Raw genomic sequence first — 20,141 nt, 5'->3', positions numbered from 1 at the left:
TTCTTTTATCCACACCAAGCACACCGCCTCGTGGTATAGTTTTAAATCTAGTAGTTGAAATCCACCTCTTTCTTTAGCATCTGTTAACACTTTCATTTTAATTCTTGGTTTCTTCCCACCCCACACATATTCCGAAATTTTCCTTTCCCATTTAGTAAATTGTTTATTATCCTTCACAATGGGAATTGTTTGAAACAAATACATTATTCTCGGTAAAATATTCATTTTTATTGCGGCTATTCTTCCCAATAACGACAGATTGAGTCTATTCCATTTTAACATATCTTCTTCTATTTTATGCCATAACTTTTCATAATTATTTTTATATAAGTCAATATTTTTCATGGTAATTTCCACACCTAGATAATTTACTTTAGTCGTAACTTCACACGCAGTTAAGCTCTGTAATTCATTCTGTTTTTCAATTTTCATGTTTTTACACAATTTTTTTTTTGAATTTATATTTTCTTTTATTTCACCTTTTTCTAACCAAATTCCATCATTATACATACCACCGATTTAGCAAACATAGAAAACAGAGAAGGAAGAAAAAAGTGAATTAATAAAAAGAAACATCAAACTCTAAATAATCATCCTTGAGGAGATCGAAAGTGGTTTAAAACAAAGTTAAGTCAAATTCTTATAATAATATCTATCCATACATTAATTCCATACAATCAGCAATACCTTAAGCTTGCCTACAAATCTTTTTTTAACCATTTATACAGTTTTTTCCCATTTTTTGCTAGCTTCAGATTTCGGTATTCCTTTCACCAAGTTTGACAATATATCCATTTCTGCGGCTTGCAAGATTTTATCTAAAACCTCCTCTAATTTCGGACATTCTTTTTGTCTCCAATATTTAGCAAAAGTAATTCTTGCGGCTGTAAGAGTATAAACTGTCACATGCTCATCTTCTTGGGGAATTTCTTTTCTAACTAAAGATAGTAACATAATCTCAGGTTTAAAATATAAATTTACATTTAACATTGCTTTCAAGCTTTCATAAATTCTGACCCAAAATCTTTGAGCTATTTTACAGGTCCACCATAAATGGTAAAAGGAGCCCACCGCTAAACCACATTTCCAACATTTTGGCAAAATGGTTGAATTAATTTTTATCAATTGAACTGGCGTGATACACCATCTATGGAACAGCTTAAAAAATTCTCTCTAAAATTTATGGGTTTAATAATCTTATAATTAATCTTCCAAAAAAGTGACCACGCTTCTAAGTCAATATTTTCCCCCATTTTTTTTTGACCATTTAATCATTGATTCTTTCACAACTTCATCTTCTAATTTCATTTGTATTAAGTAATTATAGACTTTTTAAATTGTTTTATCCTTCTTGTTTAACAAAATTTTATCAAAATCAAAATTATTTTTGGTAAAACCCAATAATTTATCTTTGTTATATTTGGCCAAAATCTGGGTCATTGTCCACCAATCCACTTTCATTCCTCTTGACTCCAAGTCTGCTTTCCCTCTTAATTTGTCATTTTCATCCAATAAATCCTGATATCTGATTACTTTGGTGTATTGCCATAATTGTGGTTGCATTGAGGCTTCTCCCGGTGCTAACCACCTTGGGACCTTATTATATATCATCCTTTTGATTTTTAACCAAACATTAAATATAGCTTTGCGAATTAAATGGTTTACAAAATATTTTTGAGTTTTTTTCTACATACCATATATTTGCATGCCATCCACTTTGTAAATCAAAACCTTCTAATGCAAGTATTCTTTTATTTTCCAGTATTATCCAGTCAAGTAGCCAAACCGTTACACATGCTATATAATAATTTTCCCAGTCTGGCAGGCCTAATCCACCATTTTCTTTTCTATCAGTTAATATTTTCCATTTAATCCTGGGTTTCATATCTAACCAAATAAAAGCCCGGATCATTTGATCTAACTTAACAAAAAAACCTTTCTTACTTGCAAAATTGACCATTTGAAATAAAAACATTACTTTTGGGAGAATATACATCTTTATAAGTGCAATTCTACCCATAAATGACAGTTGCATATTGCGCCATTTCACCAAGGTAGTTTCGATCTCTTTTAATAAAGGTCCATAATTATTTTAATAGATATTGCTACATTTGCTTGTCACAATTATCCCTAAATATCTTATTTTCATTTCCCATATAAATCCTGTTCCTTCCTCCAAAACCTGAATCTCCTGTGTGGATATATTTTTTGTTAAAATTTTAGATTTCTCTCGATTTATTTTTAATCCAGCCACTTGACCATAATTATTTAACTCCTTTAGAATTTCCTCCATTGACTCTATTGGATTGTGTAGTATTAAAACAATATCGTCAGCATATGCCAATACTTTGTATATCTCTCCTTTAACTTCTAGTCCTCTAATTTTGTTATTATTTCTAACGGACTCCATCAGAATCTCCAAAGACAGGATAAAAAGTAACGGAGATAGCGGACAGCCTTGTCTGGTACCCTTACATAATTTAATTTTTTCTGTCAGCTCGCCATTAACAATTATTTTAGCTGTTTGATCATTATATATAGCTTGTACATTTTTTATGTAATCATTTCCAAAATCCATAATTTTTAACTGTTGAAACATAAAATTCCAATTTAAATTATTGAATGCTTTCTCCGCGTCCAAGAACAGTAACGCCATTTGTTTATTCCTGTTAACTTCAAAATATTCAATTACATTTAAAATAATTCTAAGATTAGATCTCATATGCCTTTTTGGCAGAAACCCTGTTTGATCTGAATGGATTAAATTTTTTAGTACCTTCTTCAATCTATTAGCCAAAATAGCAGAATAAATCTTATAGTCTACATTAAGCAGCGATATTGGCCTGTAATTCTTAATTTCATCAGAACCTTGATTGGTCTTCGGAATCAAAGCTATATTTGCATGTTTCCAGGAATTCAGCATTTCTGCTGTTAACCACACCTCCTCCACAAGACATTTAAAATAATTTATAATACTTTCTTTAAAAATAATGTAGTACTCTGCTGGAATACCGTCAGGACCAGCCGCTTTATTTTTCTTCAACTTTTTCCACGTTTCTTCTATTTCATACACACTCAGTTAAGCTCTGTAATTCTTTCTGTTTTTCAATTTTCATATTTTTACACAAAATTTTTTATTTCTCTTTGTTTATATAAAATCCAGCCAGTTCTCCATATTCTTGTATTTTACTCAAGAGCAGTGGCGTTACTTTTAATGGGTTTTCATTTATGAACATAACATCATCAGCAAATGCTCTATATTTATAGGAAAATCCCTTCAATTTCAGTCCCTCTATCTCTGTATCCTCCTGAATTTGCATCAGCAAAATTTCTAAAGTCATTATAAACAACAACGGAGATAGTGGGCAACCTTGTCTTGTTCCTTTGCTGATCATCATATATGCCGTTAAATCTGTATTAATACAAAGTCTTGCCCATTGTTCAGTGTATACTGCTCCTACCATTCTAATAAAATTCTCTCCCAATCTCAGTTTCTCCATCACCGCAAATATCCGCAAAGAATGATCCGCAATTTAAATGATCAAAAGCTTTCTCTGCATCCGCAAAGAATAGCGCCATCTTTTTCAGGATGTCTTTCATAGTATTCTACAATATTTACAACAGTTCTAATATTGTCTCTTATTTGTCTCCTTGGAAGAAATCCTGCTTGCTCTTCTTTAATAAACTTCATCAAAAAAAATTTTTAAGTCTTTCTGCTAGTATTCTAGTGTATATTTTGTAGTCCACGTTTAACAATGAGACTGGTCTATAATTTTTTACATCTGTGACATCTCTATCTTCTTTTGGAATCAAAGAAATTACTGCTTCTTTCCAATTTGTGCAGTTTGGGTATTAACCCTTCTCTGAGGACTTTATAAAATTTTACTGTAAATCCATCTGTAAATCCATCTGGACCAGGTGCTTTTTCCATTTTCATTACATTTATTGCTGCTTCAATTTCCATTTTTTCTATCAGTTCATTTAAGACCTTTTCCATATTTTCTGTCCATGGAGCCACATTAATTCTTTGCAAATATACCTCCAACTTTTCTTTACTTATTTTCCATTTTTAAACAATTTGGCGTAATATTTAAAAAATTCCCTTTTTATTTCTTCCTGGGGAGGAGGGGGGGTGGGCTCCCTCTGGGTATCCTGTCCCCCCAGGGAAAGTGTATGCGCAATACATCACCTCTCCTTTCCCGGTGTAGTGAACGCCGTGTGGTCACTGTCTGGCAGATGGTCTCTGCAATGGCCTCTCCTGCTTTACTGCATCCGTGGCAACACCTTCTCGCTGGTCCCCAACCCCCCGTTTTTCACAGAGTTTGCTACGTCATGGTGCGAACGAATGTCCGGCGGTATAACCGGATGGGCAGGCTGGGCCCACCAACCTCGCCAGCCTAAGAGAAGGAAAACTCTAACATCAAACCTGGGCAGATACAGCTCGTTAATGTAACACCTACCACCTGGAGGATTCGCTGCTGGCGTCCCGGCTTACTGGGCCATGGCAGATGACCCCAAGATGAAAGGGTGGAGCCAGTACCACGCACACTGCGCTTCACCTAAAAATTCCTCTGCGCAGGCCTGAAGGGCATATCCACATCCACATCCACAACCCACAACACACCAAGTCCTGCAGCGATGGGCAAGGGGCGAAACAGCAGGTGGAAGATGCCACTGGAAGCCACAGTCCCGATCCTGCATGTAGGCGGTTCAGGGTATTGGTCGCCTGATGCTGACCCGGAGACGAAAGCATTTTTCGGCAGCACCCTGAACGAACAAGCAGTCTTATCTAGGGACACCACTGCTTGCTCCACATGGAGAGGGGCCTAGAAAAGGTGGCCTAAACAAAGCTCGTCTCCTGCCCCCCCCAGTTGGCTAGCCGCAGTCAACGGGCATCCTTACTTGCAGTCAAAAAATAACAACAAAGAAAAGGCATGCACCTGCCTCACAAAGTGTGCAAAGACTAAAGCTTGTGTATTGGAACATCAGAACCATGCTTGACACAGTAGACAGTGGTCGCCCTGAACGACGCTCTGCTCTAGTTGCCCATGAACTTCTCAGGTTGAATATCCACATAGCAGCTCTCAGTGAGGTCCGTTTCCCTGAGGAAGGTAGTCTTCAAGAACACGGTGCTGGCTATACCCTCTACTGGTCAGGTAAGTCAAAGGCTGAGAGCCGCCTTTCTAGCGTTGGCTTCATGGTCAGGAACTCCATTGCCTCCAAACTCGAAAACCTGCCAACAGGTCACTCAGATCGCATCATGTCCATGCGCCTCCCACTTCAAAACAAGCAGCATGCAACACTCTTCAGTGTGTATGCCCCAATCCTTCAAGCAGATCCTGCAGAAAAGAACAAGTTCTATGCTGATCTACTCAACCTCGTACGGAAGACCCCTACAGAGGACAAGGTGATCATCCTTGGCGACTTCAATGCCAGAGTAGGTAAAGACTCGGAAGACTGGAAAGGAGTACTTGGCAAACACGGCATTGGCAACTGCAATGACAACGGGCGCCTCCTGCTAGAATTCTGCATGGAACACCAGCTCACCATCACCAACACTATCTTCCAGCAGAAGAAAAGTCTGAAGACAACCTGGATGCACCCATGGTCCAAGCACTGGCACCTTATCAACTACATTCTGGTGTGCCAGAGAGACCTTCAAGATGTCTTACACACCCAGTGCAGAGAGTAATGCCCAGTGCAGAATGTGATAAGGATCATCGTCCTGTACGCTGAAATCTCCGTCTTCACTTTAAACCCACACCCAGGAGGAGGTATCCCTCGGAGGAAGTTTCAGGTTGGCATCCTCCAGTCAGCTGAAGTTAAAGCTGCCTTCCAGGCAAAACTCCAGTCAAGAATTGAGGACCCCATTTGCCCCACAGACCCTTCTCCAGAAGCACTCTGGGAACACCTAAAAACTATCATCCTGCAGATCTCTGAAGAAGTCCTCGGGTTCTCCACAAGGAAGAACAAGGACTGGTTTGACGAGAACAATCAAGAGATCCAAGATTTACTGGCGAAAAAGAGATCTGCCTACCAAGGACATCTTGCTCAGCCCTCCTGTCCCGGGAAGAAAGCAACCTTTCGTGCTGCATGTAGCAACCTCCAGCGCAAGCTTCGAGACATTCAGAACGAGTGGTGGACAAAGCTTGCAGAAAGAACCCAGCTGTGTGCAGACACAGGTGTAAAGCAAGGCTGCGTTCTCGCACCAACTCTCTTTATGATCTTCTTTAGCATGATGCTTCAAAGAGCCACAGTAGATCTAGATGATGACGATGGTGTCTACATCCGCTATCTCACCGATGGCAGCCTGTTCAACCTGAGGCGACTAAAGGCCCACTCCAAGACAATGGAAAAACTCATCCGAGAGCTACTGTTTGCTGATGATGCTGCACTCGTCTCCCACTTGGTATCAGCTCTGCAGCATATGACGTCCTGCTTTGCAGAGGCTGCCAAGCTATTCGGCCTAGAAGTTAGTCTGAAGAAGACAGAAGTTCTCCACCAGCCTGCACCCCAGGAAGATTATCACCCTCCCTGCATCACTTTTGGTGAATCAGTTCTGAAGACAGTCCAGCAGTTCAGCTACCTGGGGTGCATCATCTCCTCAGATGCCAAGATCGAAAAGGAGATTGACAACAGGCTGGCAAAGGCAAACCGTGCATTTGGCCGACTGCACAAAAGAGTGTGGAGCAAAATGCATCTGAAAAAAGGCACAAAGATCAATGTTTACAAAGCGGTTATGATGACAACCCTCATCTACGGCTCCGAATCGTGGGTTTTATACCGTCATCACCTGCGACTCCTTGAGCGCTTTCATCAGCGCCGTCCTCAAGCGGGCGGAGGTTACAAGCATCGAGGCATTGCCGTTGAAGACGCAGCTGCGCTGGGCAGAGCATATTTCTAGGATGGAAAACCACCGCCTTCCCAAGATTGCCCTGTATGGCGAACTCTCCACCGGCCATCGAAATAGAGGAACACCAAAGAAGAAGAAGAAGAAGATGAAGATATTGGATTTATATCCCACCCTCCACTCCAAAGAGTCTCAGAGTGGCTCACAATCTCCTTTACCTTCCTCCCCCACAACAGATACCCTGTGAGGTGGGTGGGGCTGGAGAGGGCTCTCACAGCAGCTGCCCTTTCAAGGATAACCTCTGCCAGAGCTATGGTTGACCCAAGGCCATTCCAGCAGGTGCAAGTGGAGGAGTGGGGAATCAAACCCGGTTCTCCCAGATAAGAGTCCGCACACTTAACCACTACACCAAACTGGCTCTCCCAGGTACAACGACTCCTTGAAGAAATCCCTTGGCACCTGTCGCATCAACCATCACCAGTGGTCTGACCTAGCCTCAGATCGCAAAGCATGGAGGCACACCATCCACCAGGCTGTCTCTTCCTTTGATAACGCGCGCATAGCTGGTCTTGAGGACAAAAGGAGATTGAGGAAGAATCGCACTGCTACAGCACTAACCCCAAATCAGACTTTTCCCTGTAGCCACTGTGGCCGGACCTGCCTGTCCCGCATTGGTCTTGTCAGCCACCAGCGAGCCTGCAGCAGACGTGGACTCCTGCACCCTTAAATCTTCGTTCGCGAAGCCAAGCCAAGAGATCTACAATTTCTTTTCCACCTACCTTTATTTTACTTATAATTTTAGCTTCTCTTTTCTTTTTTTTTCAGTTGCCAAGCCAAATATTTACCAGGTTTATTTGCTCTTTCAAAAAATTTCTGTTGCAGTCTTTTCAGGTCCCACTCTACTTCTTTATTCAACAAATGTCCCAGTTGTGTCTGCAGCACTGTAATCTCCCTAATAATTTTCTTCTTCCTTGGTCTTTTCCTTAGTTTCATTTTCTTTTTCTTTATTTCATTTTTAATGTCTAACATGTGTTTTTCTTTTGTTTTTTAATCTTTGTTATTCAATGTAATTAAAATACCTCTCATCACTGTTTTATATGCATCCCATACCATTTGAAATTCCATGTTCTCAGTTTCATTTATTTGAAAAAAAAGCTTTAATTTCTTTTTCTAGAGATATCCCTATTTTTTTGTTTTGTAGTAAATCTTCATTTAACCTCCACCTTCTGTTTTTTTTAATCAACTAAGTTGACCACATTAATGGGTTGTGGTCTGCTCTTACTTTAGGAAAAATCTCTATGTTTTTAGTTATAAGTCCTAAGTCTTTTGAACACCATATCATATTGATTCTTGAAAAAGTATTATGTTTTGCTGAGAAAAAGGTATATTCCCATACCTCAGAGTTGAACTTCCTCCATAAATCCTCCAAGTTTTCTTGTTTAACTAATTAAAAAAAAGATTTTGGCAATTTCCCTTCCTTATTATTTTTTTCCTCCCCGATCTATCCAATGTATTTCTAGTTATACCATTAAAATCTCCCATTATCATAATTTGTTCCTATGACACTTGATCAAGCTGTTGCATTATTTGGTGCATATAGTCCCAGCAGCAGTGATTTTTTTTGTATTTAATGTTACTTCCACTGCTAAATATCTCCCATCATTATCATTAAAAATTTCTTTTGGCTCCAATTCCTGTTTAATATAATAAAGTACACCTCTCTTTTTTTGTTTAGCCAATGAATAAAATTCCAGCCCAAATTGCTTATTCCATATAAATTTATAATCCATTTGTTTCATATGAACTTCTTGTAAACAAATTATGTTGCATTTTTGCTTTGTAAACCAATGAAATGTTGCTTTTCTTTTTGAGGTGAATTTAGTCCATATACATCCCAAGATAATAATTTGTAATCCATTATCTTTTCTTTTTAAAGCTGTGTCGCAAAATTCTTTACGTTCTTCCAAAAATCTTCTCAGTTCTTGTACACTTGTAATTGTAATCCTTCTGCCTTGGAGTTCAAAACTCAAACCTTCTGGTAGAATCCATCTATACCTTATATCATTGACCCATAATTTTCCTGTTAATTTTTTATAGGCCTTTCTATCAGTCAGTACTTTCCTTGGCAGCTCTCTCATAATCCTCACTACGCTGTCTTCTATCACAAAGTTCTTTTCAAAGCTTTTAGCTATAATTCTTCCCACCATATCCTGTGTCAAAAATTTTACTTACCACGTCTCTTGGTAATTTATTTTTCTTAGCATAGAGAGAATTGACTCTATACACATAGTCATATTGGTATTTTGATGTTTCTAAATCATCTTCCAAAAAATCTACAATAATTTTTATTATATAATCCTTCAGATCGTGTTCATTCTCAGGTACTCCTCTCAGACGTACCAGGTTTGCCATCAGCTTACAGTCCTGCAATACAGCTTCCTCTTGCACACTTTTAAAGGTGGAATCATGTTCTTTTACTTTTTTCTCCACATCATCCACTTTTTTTGATGTTACCACAGTTTCATTTTTAAGAACTTCAAATTGTTTCTCTAAAGCTACTGTACTAGCTTCAATGTCCTTTTTAATTTCTTTCTTGAGTTCTTTCATTCCTTTCATCAGCCTTGCTTCCATAGCCTCTAAATGCTCTTGCATCTTTTCCATTGAAATGGCCCTTGTACATATTGGCTTGTGATCTGACATTAAAAAATACTCGAAAACTTCATCTCAGCAAATTTAAAACTATATATCAGATTTAAAAGAGCAAGACTTGCTCTTTCCATTGAGCCTAAAATCGGCGCTCCTGGATCACCCCAAGCCGAGATATTACTATTTCAATTTTTTTAAAAATCCAAAATGGCAGTCACGACTTTCCTTACCCCTTTTTTCAAAAAATTTTCTTCCTTTTCAGGCCTTTATAGTTGCTTTCAGCAACACTGCCCAATAATGTTAACTGTGTAATGTCCAAATATGCTAATTCCACCAATTTTCGAAGTCCCCAACACTTTAAAATAATATTTTATTTTGCCCTTCCTAGAGTAGGCTGGCTGACTTGCAATTTCACCTTCTTCCAATGGTTACTTCCTGCTTTACTTGCCTCCAAATCCCGTTCTCACTGGTAATCAAATCACGCAATGATAAAAAAGTCACTTCCTGTGGAATTATACTGACCAGCAATGCTGTGACGATGGGGGTGCTTTTCAGAAACCGCGAGTATTCAAAACATTCTTGGTTTTTTCACTTTTAAACTCTGTTCTTTAATATTAAATAGTCCCAAATTCACCCTCTTCCTCTTCTTTATATAAGCATGATATAGTCTTTTTGTTACCTTTTAGTTATTTTTGTAAATCCTTATTTTAATCCCAGAGTGAAAGATCAAAATCAATACCTTCAGCAGCAGCTATGCAAGTAGACACTGTCCTAGTTGTAATCCAGATGTTATTTTTAGTATAGAGGTGCTGGATCCTGGTGAGTTTAAGTCAATTTAATGACTCTGGAGACCCTCTGCAGACAATGTAACGCACTCATCGCCGGAGATCCTTCAAAGCTTCAAAGGAGCCCCCTCCAGAGCTCTCCTTCCACCAAAGTCAATCTCCTCCAAGTTTCCCGAGCCTGTCTTGGAGTATTCTCTAGATGAGAAAAGTAGGTAGTAGGCGCTGAATTGCCTTCTCTACCCCCACACAGAGGGTCCAGCTGCCTCCCTTATGAGAAGCAGTTCAGCTTTCCATTTTCCAGCCCCCGGAAGACTTCTATTCGTTATTTTAAAATGCCACTTTTGAGCACAATTATTGGAACTGGTAGAGAGAAATCTGGCTACACAAAGAGGGCTTCTGTACAAACAATCCCCTTTGTTCAATTCCTTGAAAATCAGGATTTCTTTTGTTTACACAGAGGACTATGTCCTGTGCAAATATAGTATTATTTCTATAAATTGCTGCCACTGAACCTCACACAGATTCCCTCTTTTAAATAATCATCCTGAACTCTCAAACTACATAGATTTGAATCCCAAATGAGTTCTATCCTATCTAAAAATATGCAATCATGAAGAAATCCCCCTTGAACCTTAGATCTCCTTGTTACAGAATTCCAATACTTGGTTTCTTCTTTCTCTTTCAAAAAGCTACAGCACTTTCTTCAAGGCATTTCATTCAACAACTCAGCTGGAGAAGATGTCTCTTTTAATGATGACTGTGAAATAGAATCTGGCTATGACATCATAAATGCAGTGGTATTCCCAAACAACTCTTTCCTGAGAATGAAGGTTGGAAGGGTAGATTCCAAAGGGAAAGAATTCATCATTCATGAAAATTTAATTATATGGCAAAGATGTTTTAACCAGGTGTGGATTCAAGGATATTTTAATGGGAAATTTTACATAAGGAGGAATCAGGGTGTTAGACACTCCGTAGCGTTTATTTTTAACTTAAAACAATTGCTACGACGAAGAGATTTCATGTTACACTTATGCTTGCTTTGTGATGTCTTCTGCTTCTAAGATCTGAAGCAGACCAATATTTAGTTTTGATGTTGCTTGTATGATCTTTCATTATAAGCAGGGTTTGAGTTGCTAGAGGTTTGGACAGTATGTTTATGGAGCTGCTGGGTCATTTTTGTGTTATATTGTGCACGTTTGTGTTCAGCTGTTGCTTGGATCTTATTGTCTTATTTTATTAGATCTTTTCATTTTCAGCTGAGGGGCTGGTCAGCATTCCCTCCCTCCCCCCAGCTTCTGCTTTTCCCATTCTTGTCTTCTTAACTCCTGCTTCTTTTTTTCTTCAGTTCCCACAATCCCAACCTTCAGCTTCCACTCCTGCGGAGAAGGAGTGGGAGCCAGTGAAGGCAACTCCCAAAAGCAGAATACTTTGTAGAGGTAGTTGGAGGGAGGTGGCTACTACAAATGAGAGATGAGTTCTAAGCAGGCCCTTGTATGAGATTTCTGATACCATTATTACCAATAACACCTAAACCAGTTGAAGCCTCTGATTTACTATGGACCATTTGTTTTAGATCAGGCTGGTGAGGCTTGAGAAAGATATAAGTATGCACTCAAAAGTCATAGAGTTGGACGGGACCTCCAGGACTTCCAGCCTCTGTTTAAAAACCTCCAAGGAAGGAGAGCCCACCACCTCTCAAGGAAGCCTGTTCCACTGAGGAACCGCTCTAACGGTCAGGAAGTTCTTCCTAATGTTGAGCCCTAGGTATCTAGTTAGTTTTCCCATGTCAGATCATTTAACGCCTCCAGACTACTACAGGTACATCTCAACCAGGCTTGAGGTTTCTGGACTGTACAGTATGCCAGTGGAGACTATAGGGAATCTCTGCTTCCATTTTAAGCTTTTGTTCAAACAAAACTATTCTGCATTCTTAACATTGACTTGATCCAGCCATCATTCTACAAAGATAATTAAAGGAAAGCAATTGCATTATTACATAACAGTATGTAACTCTAAGCACACAAATGGGTGAACAAGCAGAGAGCTGCTTCTGAGAAGAACCTGTCGACAATTCAAACTTCCCATATTTATAGAGGTTTTTTTTTTTTTAAGTCATCTCCTAACAATAAATAACTATCCAATTTGATAAGGGGCCATACTCATGACTGACACATTATCTTATGACATCAAACACTGTGCAACGCTGCCTATTCTTGAAATGGCTTCTTAAAATATATCAAAATGTTTCATTCTTGGACCAATTTTGCACTAGACCTTTAACACTAGAATCAGAGAAACTACCTCTATGTCTCTATGATTCTATGATTTTAGTGTAGAATGTCAGCTTGGGAACAGGGCTAAGCCAGGATTAAAAGTCTAGAGTGAAATTTGCTATTTTTATTCTCACAAGGTCTATTTAAAGATAGTGAATACACCTTTTTCATATGTATGAATATCTTTTTGCCCTCAAAAATACACCCCATCTTTTGACCCATCACTTCTGTGAAGTTGGACATTCTCAGATGATTCTTCTGTGAGACTCAGCACATCATATCTATTGGCAGGGGTCAGAGAACTTCTAATCTATGTGGGGTCATATAATTATGTGATGTCTTTATTTCTGGTCCCTCTCTAAGACTGATCTTTTTGCAGTCTCTAAAATCTGTTTATGGCATGTTTAACAGAGACACGAGGCTATCTCTACTTCTGTGTACTCTTTTCTGTCCTCTATGCTCTTTTCTGTCAAGTCCAGCAACTGTTCCCCTGTGCTGCTTCTTATATCCTTTACACATTGGATCAAGTGTTTTGTTCCCACTTTCAAGCTTTGGGCGGATAGTGGGTTTGCCTGGGGGGAGGAACGAAAGTCTTAATGTGATTCCTTGTAGCAGGATTCCAGGTAGAGTCCTCAGAAGGCTTAGCATAAGGGTCTCCTATCAGGCCCCCGAGCAATTGCTTGTCATCTGCTTCCTTCTCCCTTTCTCTTGCTTCCTTCTACATCACAGAAGGCTTTCTCAATCACACAAGAGCTACAGAGCAAAGTCTCTATTTTCTCCATTGGCCAAGGCTCCTCCCTAGGTGAGGAGATAGTTTGCTTTGCCAGCATCTCTAAATTGCACAGCAAAGCTACTGAGCCAAGCCTTTCTTCCTTCTAATGGCTGAAGCTCCTCCCTCTCCTGTCTCCTGGGGAAGGAAGGAAAGAGCCAGAGCTTCCTTTGCCCAGTTCCCAGGATTGCACAGGAGAAATACAAAGAAAGCACCTTTAAGACCGAGTGCTAATGTTTTAAGCATGTTTTAAGATTTTTTTAAAAACAAAACAAAACTCTTTGTGTTTGTCTGCGTCCTTTATAAAGTTTATATCTCTGGTACCTAATCTTAAATAGGTACATACATGGCCCAGCCTGACAAGGTCTTATTTATGTCAGATCTGGCCCTCATAACAAATGAGTTTGACACCCCTGACTTAGCAGGTGTCAAGACAGCCACATTTTTGTGGTAGAGAGTCTTTGACCTTTGGGCCACATTGTTAGATCTTAGGTTTTTAATTTTTTTGCATATGTAGAGGTTCTGCCCAGTATGCAGAATCATTTGTCCTCTCACTAACTGGCCTGTTTGTGGAGGATCGCTATCTGCAGAAGGACTGGTCTTCAAAATTAGAGATAGTGATTACTTGATGAGCTTTGAGTGTGAAGAAAGGAAGACTGCAACTCATCAGATCTGCCCCACTCCCCGCACTTAAAATTGTCATCAATGCAGAGCAATGATCAGGAAGAGGCTAGAAGATCGTTGCAGGCATAGGACTGGATCAAAAGAGATCTGTTCTCCAGACAACACGACTTGTTGCCAGTTTGGTGTAGTGGTTAAGTGTGCCAACTCTTATCTGGGAGAACCAGGTTTGATTCCCCACTCCTCCACTTGCACCTGCTAGCATGGCCTTGGGTCACCCATAGCTCTGGCAGAGGTTGTCCTTGAAAGGGCAGCTGCTGTAAGAGCCTTCTAAAGCCCACACCACAGGGTGTCTGTTGTGGGGGAGGAAGATAAAGGAGATTGTGAGCCACTCTGAGACTATTCAGAGTGGAGGGCGGGATTTAAATCCAATATCATCTTCTTCTTGACGAATCCACCACTGTGAGCAGAATCAAAATATTGGCATAATCGTCTAGCACTTTCCAATTCATCATGTTCGCCATCATTCCATTTCAAGTGTTCGTTTCTGTTTTTATACAAGAACAATAAACTGAAACTCATCCTACAATCTTTTCCTGCTTTGGGAATAGGTGCATCCCCTTTCTTTATGTAACGACCCCTGTCCTCCTGGGTATCAAAAGCAAAAGAAGGAGAGAGAGAAATTTTGCTGCTACAGTTGTGATCCATGCCCAGAGGGGAAGATTTCAATGCAGAAGGGTAAGTGATACCACACAACAAGTTTTCCAGCGCATAGTGCTAATTCAAAGAACGATTAATCTAATTCAGTTATACTGTAGGTTATAAACATCCATCTGGAAAACCAGAACACTGTGTCACTGATGCAGAAAATTTAGGGCAGTATTTTAGGAAGAGAATCAAGCTGTTCCATTCATAAAAGCTGCTGTAAGTCATATGATAAGATATTAAGAATGTAAGTATATATGCACCAATATGATTGCATGTACTGCTCTAGAATTTTTAAAAACATATTACGACTGTGTGTAATTCAAGTTCATTCTCTCTTGGGACAAGAGGCAATATGTGTGCAGGTCTATATAAGCCAGGAGTCTACATTCATAGATAGGAAAAAGCTACTAGGTGAGTTTCCCATATTGGTTAAAAGCAACTTGCAGATGGAGCTCCACCTAAAACTTGAGACCTTACCAATTAGCCCTTCAAGACTATTGACCCCTTATTCTTTTGATGAGTTTGGTCTTAATATCACAAGGTTATTTGTGATATGTCCTGACTTGGATAGCCTAAGCATGCCCAATCTTGTCAGATCTCAAAAGCTAAACAGGATTAACTGCATTAGTACTTGGATGGGAGACTTCCTTGAAATACTGAGTCAGGAGGAAAAGGGCAAACTGTATTCCGCTATATCCTCCAGGCCCCCAGTAGGAGTCAGTCACCAGTCATATACTGTGGTCCTGCCTAGTAATAGCCCCCAAAGTGGTATGAAATGAAAGAGCAGATAAAGTTTCATATAGATTTATTTTTTGATTTCTCAAGAGCACATTTTGGGCTGGATCTTTTTCCATCATATAATTTGTACAGAAGGAAAAACCAAATATGGATCTTCCATGCCACATCAAATAGCCAAAGGCTTAGCTCTTCTGCAGAGCTGGAAATCCATTTCAACACCCCATACTGAACATTGGCAAGGAGGGATGAAATAGAGTACAGTGTTTCCAAGAAGAGATGAGTTTAAGAAGCATAAAGACACTCAGCCAGATTTCTTTCAGTTCTATGGCTTGGATGGATTATAGGCTTGATTCTCTTTGGCTGGTTACAGATGGGCAGTTTAGGCCACACCAGGGATGACCGGAGAGCAGATCTAAAATGCAAGTCCAAACGTGCACATCTGCCTGCCCTCCCTGTCTTGTACTCACCCTATTCTGACCGACAGGGAGCCACCTCAGAAAGGTACCACTTTCAAAGTGGCACCTAATTTCTGGGTGGCTCTGAGGTGCCTCTCCGGCTTTCTGGATGGACCTTGGAAGTTGAATTGTGTGCATGAGTGCTCTGGATGCTCCTCCACGGTGCACACAGCCCATCCCTATTCCAGGGTGGGCCATGTGCTGTCTAGAGACTCCCAGGCATTCCTATTTCCATCATTATTGCTGCCAACCTGAGCTGGCAGTGTGGACCCAGCCTGTGTGTGTCAGTCTTTCTCTCTCCATGTGTGTTTCCTGTGGGTGCACTGATAGAAAATTTGTCATATTGTCTATATGTTATAAGTTTATAAATTAAGAGGTGAAAAACTGTAAAGGCAGGTAAAATGATTTGGTTAAAATACGTATACTTTAAAAAGATAGACTTTTAAAATGTTTTAAACATAAGAAAGAACAAGAATAAATACTTCAGATAAATCATCTGCTACAGCTGTGAGAATTCATGAAAAGGATTTCTAAATTCTCACATCCACAGATGGAGTTGGGGTGATGAGAAGGGAGCTAATAAGCATGCCATTAAAGGTGGTTGTTACACCTAGTTCTGTGTCATATGAACTGGAATTCAAATGGCCCCTCTTCCTTTCCCCACCCCAGACATGGACAGATGTATCGAATGCCCAGAAGAGAAGTATCCAAGCAAGAACCAAGATAGTTGCATTCCAAAGATATTAAGTTTTCTGACTTATGAAGAACCTTTAGGGATTTGTTTAGCCTCAGTTGCTGGGTTCCTTTCCCTGATCGCAGTCTTTGTATTACGAACATTCATTAAGTACAAAGATACCCCCATCGTCAAAGCCAACAACCGAGAGATCACCTACACTCTCCTCGTCTCCCTCCTGCTCTGCTTCCTCTGCTCTTTCCTCTTCCTTGGACAACCTACAAAGATAACCTGCATTCTCCGTCAGTCGGCTTTCAGCATCATCTTCTCAGTGGCTGTTTCTTGCATATTGGCCAAAACCATCACTGTGGTGGTAGCTTTCATGGCCACCAAACCAGGGTCCAGCATGAGGAAATGGATAGGGAGACGACTGGCCAATTCCATTGTATTTTCCTGCTCTCTCATTCAAGCAGGTTTCTGTATGTTGTGGCTGGGAACCTCCCCTCCATCCCCCAGTTTTGACACACAGTCTGTTAGAGAAGAAATAGTGGCAGGATGCAGTGAAGGGTCTGCCATTATGTTCTCTATTGTTCTTGGCTATATGGGACTCCTGTCCTTTATAAGCTTGAGTGTGGCTTTCCTTGCAAGGAAACTGCCAGATAGTTTTAATGAAGCCAAATTCATCACCTTCAGTATGTTGGTGTTTTGCAGTGTTTGGTTGTCTTTTGTTCCAACCTACGTGAGCACCAAAGGGAAGTACGTGGTGGCTGTGGAGATCTTCTCCATCTTGGTTTCCAGTGGTGGAATATTAGCCTGTATCTTTTCTCCCAAATGCTACCTTATAGCCCTGAGGCCTGAACTGAACAACAGGGAAATGATAATAAGGGGTCACCATAAACTGGCTGCAACTTGATAGCATTTTCCTCCACTACCAATTAGGAGAAACAATTAAAATACCCAACTATGGTTTTAGATATATTTTTTCTGTGTATTCCTATTATATGAATTTCTCCTATGCAGTGAAGAAAGTTGACCGAATGTAGGTTTCATTTTGCACAACTTCAGTATCCATAGAACAGTCTAATATTCTTTTGGGAATTTTGCATAATATTGATTAAATAAATAAGAATGATTGAATTCATAATATAATTTGAATACATTATTCTGATGTGGTGCACAATTGTTTAATCCCACCAATCTCTGCCAGACTCAATGGGTGGGGAAACACCTTCTTTTTCCACAACCAATTAGACTATCCTTTGATAGCAATACTTTTTGAGGCACATTGAATTGGGTTTGTATGGGATGGGAATGATCAGCTGTTAGTCTATTGGGGCTTCTACACTGTGATTGTGTCAAGGCGGAGTGGCGGAATATCTGCTTTGCATGCAGAAGGTCTCAGATTCAACCCCGGCATGTCTAGTTGAAAAGATCATTTAGGTAGGGATGTGAAAGAATTCTCATTAGTGGCCCCGCGCTGGTGGAATCAACTCCCAGAGGGGGTGCGAGCCCTGCGGGACCTGAACCAGTTCCGCAGGGCTTGCAAAACCTCTCTTTTCCAACTCGCATTTGAATTAGGACCAGACTAACTTGATAAAATCATTCTAACTCTAGCCATCTTATGTTGTAACTGAAGCTGATAATATGTAATTGTGACACCAGAAATTATAGCACCTATTTTTATGTATTTTAATCTATATATGTAATTGTATTGTATTCATAATGTTTATCTGCTTTTAATTGAATCATGACGTAGTCATGTCTGTGAGCCGCCCTGAGCCCGCCTTTTGGTGGGGGAGGGCGGGATATAAAAATAAAATTTATTATTATTATTATTATTAATTCTCCTTGTGACCTCAAAGAGCTACTCTCAACCATTGATATCGACACTGATAGATCATGGGTCTGATTCAGCGTCAGGCACCTACATCCCCTCTCTCCCATGCTAAATTACATCTCCAAGGCCTCAGAAGAGTAGCTGGGGAAGGAGTTCAAGATTACAGCCTTGCTGTAATGTGTTTCCATAGACCTATGCAAAATTGTTGGCAATTCTGGCTCCCTCTGTATTTAACAGGGCTTCAGACATCTTCCTTTGTTCTCACTTGCTTTAGTACAACACTCAGTTATGCCCTATGGGGGACTTTTCAGGAGTGCTGGAGTGGCTGTTTTCCAAGCAAAAGACACCAACCTTGCAGTAAAATGAGAACTGTCTGCTAAAGGATCCCAAGTTTCAAGCAAATTGTACCAAGGGGATGAATTCTGAGTGACGTTGAACAAGCTAAGCCAGCTCTGGATTTTCTCAGCCATATTACTTGCAAAGAACAAATGGACTGCACTCCCTCCCCCCGCCCCCAGGACTGAGGGAAAGAGAGTTGTGGCTCTCTGTGTCTTGTCTCCAAAGGTGACTGGGAATGCTCTCTGCTCCTCCCTTGCAAGGATCCGAGGGAAAGGGAGAAATGCCATTGCTTGAGACATCAGCCCTTGGTTAAGGACAGAAGCTCTCTTGGATCAGGTCTTCCGATACTAGGCATATTGTATAGGAAGGAAGTCATGGCTGCCTCCTGGCTCATTAGTTACTTTTAAAACATCTTCTCCAATTTAGATAAATGGATTTTCAATCAACAGAGGCAAGGGAGGCAGAAATGAGCAAGTGTAAATAAAGAGTCATCGTTATCTCTGTTCGCCATTGGGATTGAAATTGTGGCTGTGGTATTGCTGCTGTCTGCTGCCCATTCAAGCACATTCACTCTCCACAGAGGACATTAATCAAATTGAAGGAATAGGTTTTTTAACCAACTGTGGGAAGCCAGGTGATTCTCAGCCCCCAGAAATTAGTTAACTTGCTTCACCTGCAGACCTTGTGAAGGTCAGTTCGTGATCCAATGAGTGAACAAATTACCTTCCCCAATATACAAACACACTTTCAGAAGTGCAGCTCTTTCGCTCCTCATACTCAGTCTCATGTGCTGTGAGACATTCAATAACTAGTTATGGCGACCCCAGCAAGGAGTTTTCCACAGGCAGCTATGGTCTACCTCACTATATACGTGCACAAGTACATACACAAACCACCCCATTTTATAGCATAAGTTGGTGTAAAGTGCCATGAAGTTGCAGCCAATTTATGGGGATCCCAGCGAGGGGCTTTCCTGGCAAATGAGGAGGTTTGCTATAGCCTTCCACTGCAGTCTTCCTTGGAGTTGACTCTTCTTAAATTCTGAAATCTCATGAAACTGGGCTGTACTTTGATGTCTTCAGCACCTTAACTGGGAATTTTCTTTTGAGAGGGGGAGGGTGGGAGGAGCTGTTTAGCATGGTGGAACTTACTTCCAAGAAAACCTGCTAAGCTGATCGGGTTGTGGAAAGAAATGTAGAAGCTGCTCTTGTTTAGTTTTGCTGAGCAGCTGATGTATGTCTATTCCAGATCAGGACTCACTCACAAAGAAACATTTATAGGAAACTATAAATTATAATGGTCAAGAAAGGGAGTAACCATACCAATCTGATCATTCCTTCAGATAATCCAATCTTGTGTACAATATCAGATGAACCTATTGGAGCTGAGGGAAACATTCCCCCTGTTCCTCAGGTGGAAGCTTCCAAAGTATGACGGCCAATCC

The sequence above is a fragment of the Heteronotia binoei genome, chromosome 15, assembly GCF_032191835.1.
Source record: "Heteronotia binoei isolate CCM8104 ecotype False Entrance Well chromosome 15, APGP_CSIRO_Hbin_v1, whole genome shotgun sequence".
Taxonomy (NCBI): Eukaryota; Metazoa; Chordata; class Lepidosauria; order Squamata; family Gekkonidae; genus Heteronotia; species Heteronotia binoei.
The sequence above is the reverse complement of the archived record's forward strand: the minus strand, read 5'-3'. Positions refer to the sequence as shown.